This window comes from Sphaerodactylus townsendi, unplaced genomic scaffold (genome assembly GCF_021028975.2).
Source record: "Sphaerodactylus townsendi isolate TG3544 unplaced genomic scaffold, MPM_Stown_v2.3 scaffold_1049, whole genome shotgun sequence".
Classification (NCBI taxonomy): domain Eukaryota; kingdom Metazoa; phylum Chordata; class Lepidosauria; order Squamata; family Sphaerodactylidae; genus Sphaerodactylus; species Sphaerodactylus townsendi.
Genome location: NW_025949572.1, coordinates 1 through 10,483, shown reverse-complemented (window position 1 = coordinate 10,483; position 10,483 = coordinate 1). Strand labels below are relative to the sequence as shown.

General features: G+C 44.8%; 1 long non-coding RNA gene across 1 annotated transcript; it reads right to left on the bottom strand.

Moving 5' to 3' along the window:
* Positions 1 to 7,942: 7,942 nt before the first annotated feature.
* On the bottom strand, positions 7,943 to 9,234 carry LOC125424802. The gene is made up of 2 exons (XR_007243290.1): positions 8,170 to 9,234; positions 7,943 to 8,087 (listed from the first exon to the last, which is right to left on the bottom strand). It is a non-coding gene; the product is annotated as an uncharacterized LOC125424802 (long non-coding RNA).
* Between the last annotated feature and the right edge of the window lie 1,249 nt (positions 9,235 to 10,483).

The following is a 10,483-nucleotide window of genomic DNA, read 5'->3' as shown; positions in this document are numbered from 1 at the left end:
CAAAAGGTCTCTCCTTTGTGTGAGTTCTATGATGCTGTTGAAGATTGCCACTCGAATTGAATCTCTTTCCACACTCTGAGCATTCAAAAGGTCTCTCCTTTGTGTGAGTTCTTTGATGCTGTTGAAGACTGCTACTCTGACTAAATCTCTTTCCACACACTGAGCATTGAAAAGGTCTCTCCTTTGTGTGAGTTCTTTGATGCATTTGAAGAGTGCTACTATGATTGAATCTCTTTCCACACTCTGAGCATTCAAAAAGTCTTTCCTTAGTGTGATTTTTTTTATGTTGTTGAAGATGGCCACTCTGATTGAATCTCCTTCCACACTCTGAGGATTGAAAACGTTTCTCCCTTGTGTGCATTCTCTGGTGCACAAAGAGCTTTGATTTAGAGCTGAAGACCTTTCTGCACCAAAAACATTCATGTGCCCTCAGTATACTATGCTTTGTTATACTTACATTACCATCTCTTCTACCTGAGAAAGTAATTCCATTTCGTATGGAGATAAATGGCTTCTCTCCTGAATGCGTCCTTTGGTGTTGAAAAAGATATGATTTTTGTGAGAAGCTCTTGCCAAAGTCTGAGCACTTATAAGGTTTCTCTGCTTGATGTGTTCTTCGATGCCTCAGGAGCTCTACTCTGCAAAGAAAAGTCTTGCCACGCTCCAAGCATTGAGGGGTCTTCTTTCCACCATGCATTTGCAAATGGATCTCATATTGGCTTCGATCTGAGAAGTTCATTCCACAGTCTAAGCACCTACATGCTTCTTCTATTGTGTGGATTTGTTCAGGGAAATCCTGATCTTGGCAAGAAATGGGTTGATTGCTCTTTTCAGCCATGTGACTTCCTTGCTGTCTCTTAGGTCTGCCTTGACTTCTGTCACTTTCTTTCAGATCATCACTTTTCACTTTATCTGGCAATAGCTGATGCACTTTCTCATCCCCCTCATTCCATTGCTCATCCCCTGTTGGAATAAAAAGATAAGAACATAAGAACAAGCCAGCTGGATCAGAGCAGAATCCATTTAGTCCAGCACTCTGGTACTCGCAGTGGCCCACCAGGTGCCTTTGGGAGCTCACAGGCAGGATGTGAAAACAATGGCCTTCTACGGCTGTTGTTCCTGAGCACCTGGTCTGCTAAGGCATTTGCAATCTCAGATCAAGGAGGATCAAGACTGGTAGCCACAGATCGACTTCTCCTCCATAAATCTGTCTAAGCCCTTTTTAAAGCTATCCAGGTTAGTGGCCATCACCACCTCCTGTGGAGCATATTCCAAACACCAATCACACGTTGGGTGAAGAAGTGTTTCCTTTTATTAATCCTAATTCTTCCCCCCAGCATTTTCAATGTATGCCCCCTGGTTCTAGTATTGTCAGAAAGAGAGAAAAAATTCTCTCTGTCAACATTTTCTACCTCATGCATAATTTTACAGACTTCAATCATATTGCCCCTCAGACATCTCCTCTCCAAACTAAAGAGTCCCAAATGCTGCAGCCTCTCCTCATAAGGAAGGTGCTCCAATCCTTCAATCATCCTCGTTGCCCTTCTCTGCATTTTTCTATCTCTTTGATATCCTTTTTTGAGATGTGGTGACCAGAACTGAACACAGTACTCCAAGTGCGGTTGGACCACTGCTTTACATAAGGGCATGACAATCTTAGCAGTTTTATTATCAATTCCTTTCCTAATTATCTCCAGGATGGAGTTTTCTTTTTTCACAGCTGCCATGCATTGAGTTGACATTCCCATGGAACTATCAATGTAAGATGCCCAAATCCCTTTCCTGGTCTGTGACTGATAATACTCCTGATAGATCCATAGCAAAAGGAAGAAAAAAGATAGGATAGAGTCACTGCATGGAGAAAATGGCAACATGCTAACAAGAGATGGAGGAAAGTCAGAGCTACTCAATTCCTTCTTTGGCTCAGTCTTTTCCCAAAAAGGAAACAGTGCTTATCCAAGGAAAAATGCAACAGAAGATACAGTAGAAGAAATTCAGCATAGAATAAATAAAGAGGAATGCAGGAACACCTGGCTACTTTAAAGAAGAAGAAGTTTGGATGTATATCCCCCCCTTCTCTCCTGTAGGAGACTCAAAGGGGCTTACAATCTCCTTGCCCTTCCCCCCTTACAACAAACACCCTTTGAGATGGGTGGGGCTGAGAGAGCTCCGAGAAGCTGTGGCCCAGCCCAAGGTCACTTACAGCTGGCGTGTAGTAGGGGTCACACAGGCTGAAAAATCTGAATTCCCCAGAGAAGCCTCCACAGCTCAGGCGGCAGAGCTGGGAATCAAACCCGATTCCTCCAGATTAGATACACGAGCTCTTAACCTCCTACGCCACTGCTGCTCCAGTGAAACTAATTCAAATCTACAGGACCTGATGAGCTACATCTCAGGGTATTAAAAGAACTGGCAGAAGAAATCTCAGAACCACTTGCTATAATCTTTGAAAATTCCTAAAGAACAGGAGAAGCCCCAATGGTCTGGAGGAAGGCTAATGTTATCCTCATCTTCAAAAAGGGAAAAAAGGAGGATCCTAATAATTACTGTCCAGTCAACCAGACATCAATACCAGGGAAGATTCTGGAGCAGATCATTAAACAGACGGTCTGCCAGCACATAGAAAGGAAATATTGTGATCACCAAAAGTCAGCATGGGTTTCTGAAAAATATATCATGCCAGACTAATCTTTTCTCTTCTTTTGATAGAGTGGCACGTTTGGTAGATGAATGCTGTGGATGTAGCATACCTTGATTTTAGTATAGCTTTTCACAAGGTGCCCCATAATATTCTTTCAAGTAAGGTAGTGAAATATGGACTAGACAATGCTACTATTAGATGGATTTCTAATTGGTTGACTGACCAAACTCAAAAGGTGCTCATCAATGGCTCATCTTCATCCTGGAGAGAAGTGACTAGTGGGGTGCCACAGGGTTCTGTCCAGGGCCCAGTGCTATTCAATATTTTTTATCAATGACTTGGATGATGGAATAGAGAGCATGCTAATCAAATTTGCAGATGGCACCAAATTAGAAGGGGTGGCTAATACTCCAGAGGACAGAGTCAGAATTCAAAATGACCTGGACAGATTAGAGAGCTGGGCCAAAACAAACAAAATGATTTTCAACAGAGATAAATGTAAGATAAACGTAAGGCAGAAAAAATGAAATGCACAGATATAGGATGGGTGATATCTGGCTTGACATCACTACATGTGAAAGGAATCTGGTAGTCTTAGACGGCCAAAAACTGAACATAAGTCAGCGGTGTGATGCAGCGGCCAAGAAAGCCAATATGATTCTGGGCTGTATCAATTAGGAGTATAGTGTCTAGATCGAGGGATTTATTTATTTTATTTTATTTATTTTTTCAATTTATAAACCACCCCATCCCAAGGGGCTCTGGGCGGTGTACAACATCAATATATACAATAAGCGGTTCACAATAGTGACCACAACAATCAATACATTAGTTAAAAACCATTAAAACAGCGGTCAACGTAATAATAACAGGCGTCCTATAATCCAATTCATTAAGATCTTCCCAAAAAGGAAGAGGAGAGGCCAGATCCCTCTCTAGGAGGGCGGCATAGATGGAACCAGAATTAAGATGGTATAAGTGCTTAAAAGCATGGGGGGGGGGGGGGGGCCACTCAGTGGCTGTACACTCCAAGAGAAACCAGTAGGAACAACAAAGTCTTACAGGCCTTTCTGGAACTCTGAAGGTCCCATAGGTGTCCAGGACAGCTAGTGGATGGAGTGTTCCCACCAGGCAGAGAGCCAGAACCTTGAGAGCCCTGGCCAGTGTGGAAAACCAACCGCATCATAGAGACAGGAACCAGCAGCAAATTGGCCTCTACAGAACACAGGAAGGCCGAGGTAGAGACATATATAGAGGGTAATCTCGTTCTCTAAGGTACAAAGGGTCCCCAGGCAGCAGTAAGGCCTTGAAGGTCAAAACCCACACCTTAGAGATGATTCGGAATTCCACTGGAAGCCAATGTAGCTAAGCAACTTTGGGCTAAATATATAGTGCATGGAAGGCGCCTGCTGTGAACTAGTAGCAGCAGCATGTTGGACCAGTTTCAGTTTCCGAATCCAAGCGCCAAGGAAGACCTGCATTAGAAGCGAGTTACAATAATCAAGCCTGGAAATTTGACCGTTGCGTGAATCCACGGTGGCTGAATCCGCCTGAGGAGAGGAAGGGTTGTCGAGGAGATAGAAAAACGCATAGTCAGGGTTACAAAGGGCCACCTAGGTCTCCATTGAAAGAGACAGAATCCAGGTGGACCCCCAGACTGCCAAACCCAATTGGGCGGCGCCAAAATGGCTACCTCCCGCTCTAGCAGCTGGAAATCCCTCCACCTCCCCCCTGCAGCCTAGCCAAAGAATCTCCGTCTTTGATGGGATTCCAGTTTCAGCCTGCTCTGCTTACAGCCAACCCAGTGGCCGCCTCCAAACAATGCTGTAGAGCTGCAGGGACCCGTGACCACTGCGACCCTCCATCAACAGAATGAGCTTCAAGGAGTCATCAAGCGTACTAGTGACAAATCAGCCCAAAACTCCATTTTCCAGCTGAGCAAGTGGTCACATATAGATGTTAAATAATAGCGGGGACAACAGCGCACCCTGGGGTACACCACACTGAAGTGGGCACTTCCGGGAGGCTTGATCCCCACACCACACTTGCTGGCGTCGGCCCTGGAGAAACAAGGAAATCCACTGAAGGACAGTGCCCTGTATCCCGGAAACGGCCAGGCGGTGGGTCAAAAGGTCGTGATCGACTATACCAAACGCTGCGGTAAGATCTAATAAAACCAGCAGCGCCGATCCGCCTTGATCAAGCTGCATACGGAGTGTATCTGTGACGGTGACGAGAACTGTCTCGGTCCCATGCCCAGCACAGAAGCCGGACTGGAAGGGGTCGAAAGCCGATGTGTCATCCAGGAAACCCTGAAGCTGCTCCAACACCACTCTCTCAATTACCTTCCCCAGAAACGAAAGATTCGAGACGGGGCGGCAATTGGCCAGATCCCCTGGATCTAATGATGGTCTTTTCAAGAGTGGGCGGCAAGTCCATCCGAACTTCTCTTTATCTGCAAAGAATGTACTTCTCTATTCCACATTGCTTAGACCTCACCTGGAATATTGTGTATAATTCTGGGCACCACAATTCAAGAAGGATATTGACATGCTGGAACAGGTCAAGAGGGCAACCAAACTGGTAAAAGGTCTGGAATTGATGCCTTATGAGGAGAGACTGAGGCTCATTCCGCACATGCAGAATAATGCACTTTCAAACTGCTTTCAGTGCTCTTTGAAGCTGTGCGGAATAGCAAAATCCACTTGCAAACAGTCGTGAAAGTGGTTTGAAAATGCATTATTTTGCGTGTGCAGAAGGGGCCTGAGGAAGCTAGGTATGTTTAGTTTGGTGAAGAGAAGGTTAAAAGGTGACCTGGTAGCAATGCTCAGATATTTGAAGGAATGTCATGTTGGTGAGGGAGCAATCTTGTTTTCTGTTGTTCCACAGACTAGGACCAGGAGGAATAGGTTCAAGATGAAGGAAAAAAGATTCCACCAAAACATCAGGAAAAACTTCCTGACAATACGGGCTGTTTGACAGTGGAATGCACTACTTTGGAGTGTGGAAGAGTCTTCTTTGGAGGTTTTTATAGAGAGACTCTATCCATCTGTCAGGAGTGCTTTGATTGTTTCTGCATTGCACGGAGTTGGCCTTGAAGGCCCTTGGGGTCTCTTTCAACTCTATGATTCTCTTCACCGAATTAAACATACCCAGCTCCCTAGGTCTAACCTCAGAGGGCACGGATTCCAGCATCTAATTTTTCTTCCTCCATTTGGACAAGCTAAACATAAATTATTTAGTGAGTTGCCTGATTTTACTTGTACTCTGCTTGTCTCACTGAATTAATAGACTTTATTTATAATCTTTATTTATAGCCATGTGTTACACTGAATCATTGTACTATGGCTCAGTGAAAGAACACCTGCTTGGCTTACAGACAGTCCCAGGTTCAAAACCCAGGTGAAAGATGTTGTTGTAGGTGATGGGAAAGACCTCTGGCTGATGGGGGGGGGCTCAGGAGGAAACCCTCGGCCAGGGCAACTGCTTGGGAACTGGTCTCCGGTCCACATCCTCTCACCCAGTGCTGCATTTCCTGGGGCAGGATGTGGGGGGTGGCATTCTGCTATATTACATACCAAACTTTTTTTAGATATGTGTGATGAAGTTACAATATGCCTGTTTCATCCTTTGGGAAAGTTAACCCTCTCTACCTCTTTAAAGATCTTACGTTGGGTCAGACTGTCCTCAGCGCTTGAAATGGCTACTAAGCATATCAGGAGATATGCCCACCCAAATCCACAGTGGTCTACTGCTTTTATACAGCAAGTATAAATCTGATGCTGGCACAGGTTGCACCAGGGGTGTAGTTTGTATGCAGACAGTGCACAACAGCTGCAGGGATGAATGGGAGCTGGGAGAGGCAATGAGCCCAGTCGAAAGCACGTTGGCCAATTCCAGGTTAGGAAATTCCTGGAAATTCAAGGGTGGAGCTGTGGAGGACATAAAGGCGCTGAGTCCACCTCCCAATGGAAGAAGAATTTAGAAGAGGAAGATTTTGGATTTATACCCCACTTTTCTCTTGTCTAAGGGGTCTGAAAGCACCTTACAAACTCTTTTCCCTTGCTCTTCCCACAAGAGACACGTTGCGAGGCAGGCGAGGCTGAGAAACCGTGACTAGTCCAAGGTCACCCATAGAGAACCGTGACTAGTCCAAGGTCATCCAGCAGGCGTCGTCTGGAGGAACGGGGAAGTAAATCCGTTTGCCCACCCGTTCATGTGGGGAATCGAACCCAGTTCTCCAGATCAGAGTCCACTGCTCTTAACCACTACAACACGCTGGCTCTCTTGCTGCATGTGGACAAAAGCACTGTCATTACAGGTAATCTCCAGGCCCTACCTGGATATGAGTAACCCTTCATCAAGGAGATGGTGGACAGTTAGGAATACAAGCCCAAATCCTTAGGGGGACCTGAACTCAGGCCTCCTGTGATTGTTCTCTTTGTTGCGTTGCCCGGGGGTCTAACTCTCCTGCCTGGCAAAAAAGATGCCCTTCCAACTCAAACCCCAGCACTGGAGGGAGAATTTGGCCTTCTGTATGTCGCTACCGAGCATGTGGCTTCAGCTGCATGCGCCTCCCCTCTTGGCATGTCACTAAGGAGCCACCTCATGTGGTGACAGGTGGGCATCAGTGGTGTCTCCATGGATACCCCCTGGAACCTTGCCAACAGGATTTTCAACCTCTCCTGTCCTGGGCAGGTCTTGGGGGTGGGGGGTTTCTCCGTTCTGGCTTCTTGAACCTACATCCTCTGGCACTCCTGCAAACACAACTGGGGGGGGGAGAACTGAAGCACAGAGGACAGGAGAGAGCCCTTGGGGACCCTGTGGCATGTGTGCAGCAGTGGTCCCCTAGGCCACTTCTGGGACTCACCAGCCAGATAGGACACAAACCACTAGAGGATGACACCTCCCAATAATTACCGTCTTGGCATAGAAATACACCACCATATCAGGAATTAATAAGAGACACAAGGGACACTCTGCACCATGTGTCTTTCCCACGTCTTCCCTCAAAGTGACTGAAGCAGCTGCAACTCAAAATCCTGCCCAAGAGGGTTCCTTCACAAAAGAACTCAAAATCATTCTGACAATTACAAAAAAAGCTAATACTTTGGCACACAACCACCAAGGTCACATGTATCATTTATCAGGAATGGGGCTTCCAGAAGAGATCAGGCGGAGCCCTCCTTGGAAACCTTCAGGAGGCGGTGCAAGGCCTGCTTCCTTGCAAGGGGATTTCTGGGTGGTTGAAGAGCAGGTATCTTTTAACAGAGCAACGCAGGAGAGAACGGGGTTTTGCTGTTTTACTTTGATTTCTTTTATTCAAAGACATCTATGTAGCACATGGAATTAAAATAGCCATAGAACTACTAGGCTCTGAATGAAAGGCAGTAGCCTGAATTTTTAGTACAGTCGAGATATTTTGAAAACAGCCTGAGAGATTTGACTTTCATTTCTTGACAGAAGGATTTATAGGCATTAGTCCCCTAAATGGCTGGAAAATATTACTAGAAGGGGGGAGGCGTTACCAGTTAAGCTGTTAAACTGTTGAAAGTGGAGATATTATCAAGATAGAATGTGCAAAGGCTATTCATGTAGCAAAAAAATGTGAAAACATTGATGGATGACAGAAGAAATGAATTGCTAATGGTAAACAAGGAGCAAAAGTAAAAGATGACAGAAATAGAATTAGAAGCTGAATACAGCATTCCAGCTATGCACCCATCGAGATAAAGTGAACTCTTATAATAATCACTGCAAAGAAATAGAAAACAAAAGAACAAGAGAATTAGCCAATGCTGACTGAATGTCTTTTCACATTCTGAGCGTTCAAAAAATTTCTCCATAGATTCTTGATGCCATTGAAGGATGGTACCCAAACTGAGTTCCTGTCCCCAATCTTTGACTGAATTTCTTTCCACATTCTGTGTATTACCCCAAAATGGACCTAAAGTGGAAAAAATTAGAAACAACACACGATGTTGCAGTCTGTAAATACCAGCCCACATCCCTGAAGCCGGGTTACGGTTAGGGTTAGAAACAAAAAGAAAGATATTATAATTGTAACTTTATAGAATATAAAATAGAATAAAATAAAATAGAATACAAAGGTGTAAAATTGTAAAGAACCTCCACTAAGCAACTGAGAGTTGATACTTTAAGAGGAAGCACATGCATGCACATGAAACCAAAGAATGGGGGGATAGTGCAAGAGAGGCCACTATAAAATGCTCCAAGGTGAGAGAAAAGCTGGGAATTGCAGTCTGTGCAGCAGAATTCCAATGAGAGACACAGTTATTGCCTCAAAATTCTGTAGTCTGAATCAAAAAGGACATCCGACCTGCCGAAGTGAGGAAGTGTTCAACTCTAATTCTCTACTTTGTGTGAGCTTTTTGATGCTTTTTAAGACGGCTACCCTAACTGCATCTCTTTCCACATTTGAAGCATTAAAAAGGTCTCTCCTTCGTGTGAGTTCTTTGATGCCTTTTAAAACTGCTACTCTGACTGAATTTCTTTCCACACTCTAAGCATTCAAAAGGTCTTTCCTTTGTGTGGGTTCTTTGATGCTCTTGAAGATGGCTACTCTGACTGAATCTCTTTCCACACACTGAGCATTCAAAAGGTCTCTCCTTTGTGTGAGTTCTTTGATGCTGTTGAAGAGTGCCCCTGTGATTGAATCTCTTTCCACACTCTGTGCATTCAAAAGGTAAGAACATAAGAACATAAGAACGAGCCAGCTGGATCAGACCAGAGTCCATCTAGTCGAGCTCTCTGCTACTCGCAGTGGCCCACCAGGTGCCTTTGGGAGCTCACATGCAGGATGTGAAAGAAATGGCCTTCTGCGGCTTTTTTTCCCGAGCACCTGGTCTGCTATGGTATTTGCAACCTCAGATCAAGGAGGATCAAGATTGGTAGCCATAGATGGACTTCTCCTCCATAAATCTGTCCAAGCCCCTTTTAAAGCTATCCAGGTTAGTGGTCATCACCACTTCCTGTGGCAGCATATTCCAAACACCAATCACATGTTGCGTGAAGAAGTGTTTCCTTTTATTAGTCCTAATTCTTCCCCCCAGCATTTTTCAATGAATGCCCCCTGGTTCTAGTATTGTGAGAAAGAGAGAAAAATTTCTCTCTGTCAACATTTTCTACCCCATGCATAATTTTGTAGACTTCAATCATATCCCCCCTCAGCCGTCTCCTCTCCAAACTAAAGAGTCCCAAATGCTGCAGCCTCTCCTCATAGGGAAGGTGCTCCAGTCCCTCAATCATCCTTGTTGCCCTTCTCTGCACTGTTTCTATCTCCTCAATATCCTTTTTGAGATGCGGCGACCAGAACTGGACACAGTACTCCAGGTGCGGTCGCACCACTGCTTTATATAAGGGCATGACAATCTTTGCAGTTTTATTATCAATTCCTTTCCTAATGATCCCCAGCATAGAGTTTGCCTTTTTCACAAAGGTCTCTCCTTTGTGTGAATTCTTTGATGCTGTTGAAGATTGCCACTCCAATTGAATCCCTTTCCACACACTGTGCATTCAAAAGGTCTCTCCTTTGTGTGAGTTCTTTGATGCTGTTGAAGAGTGCTACTGTGATTGAATCTCTTTCCACACTCTGTGCATTCAAAAGGTCTCTCCTTTGTGTGAGTTCTTTGATGTTGTTGAAGATTGCCACTCGAATTGAATCTTTTTCCACACACTGTGCATTCAAAAGGTCTCTCCTTTGTGTGAATTCTTTGATGCTGTTGAAGATAGCTATACTGACTGAATCTCTTTCCACACTCTGAGCATTCAAAAAGTCTCTCCTTTGTGTGAGTTCTTTGATGCTGTTGAAGACTGCTACTC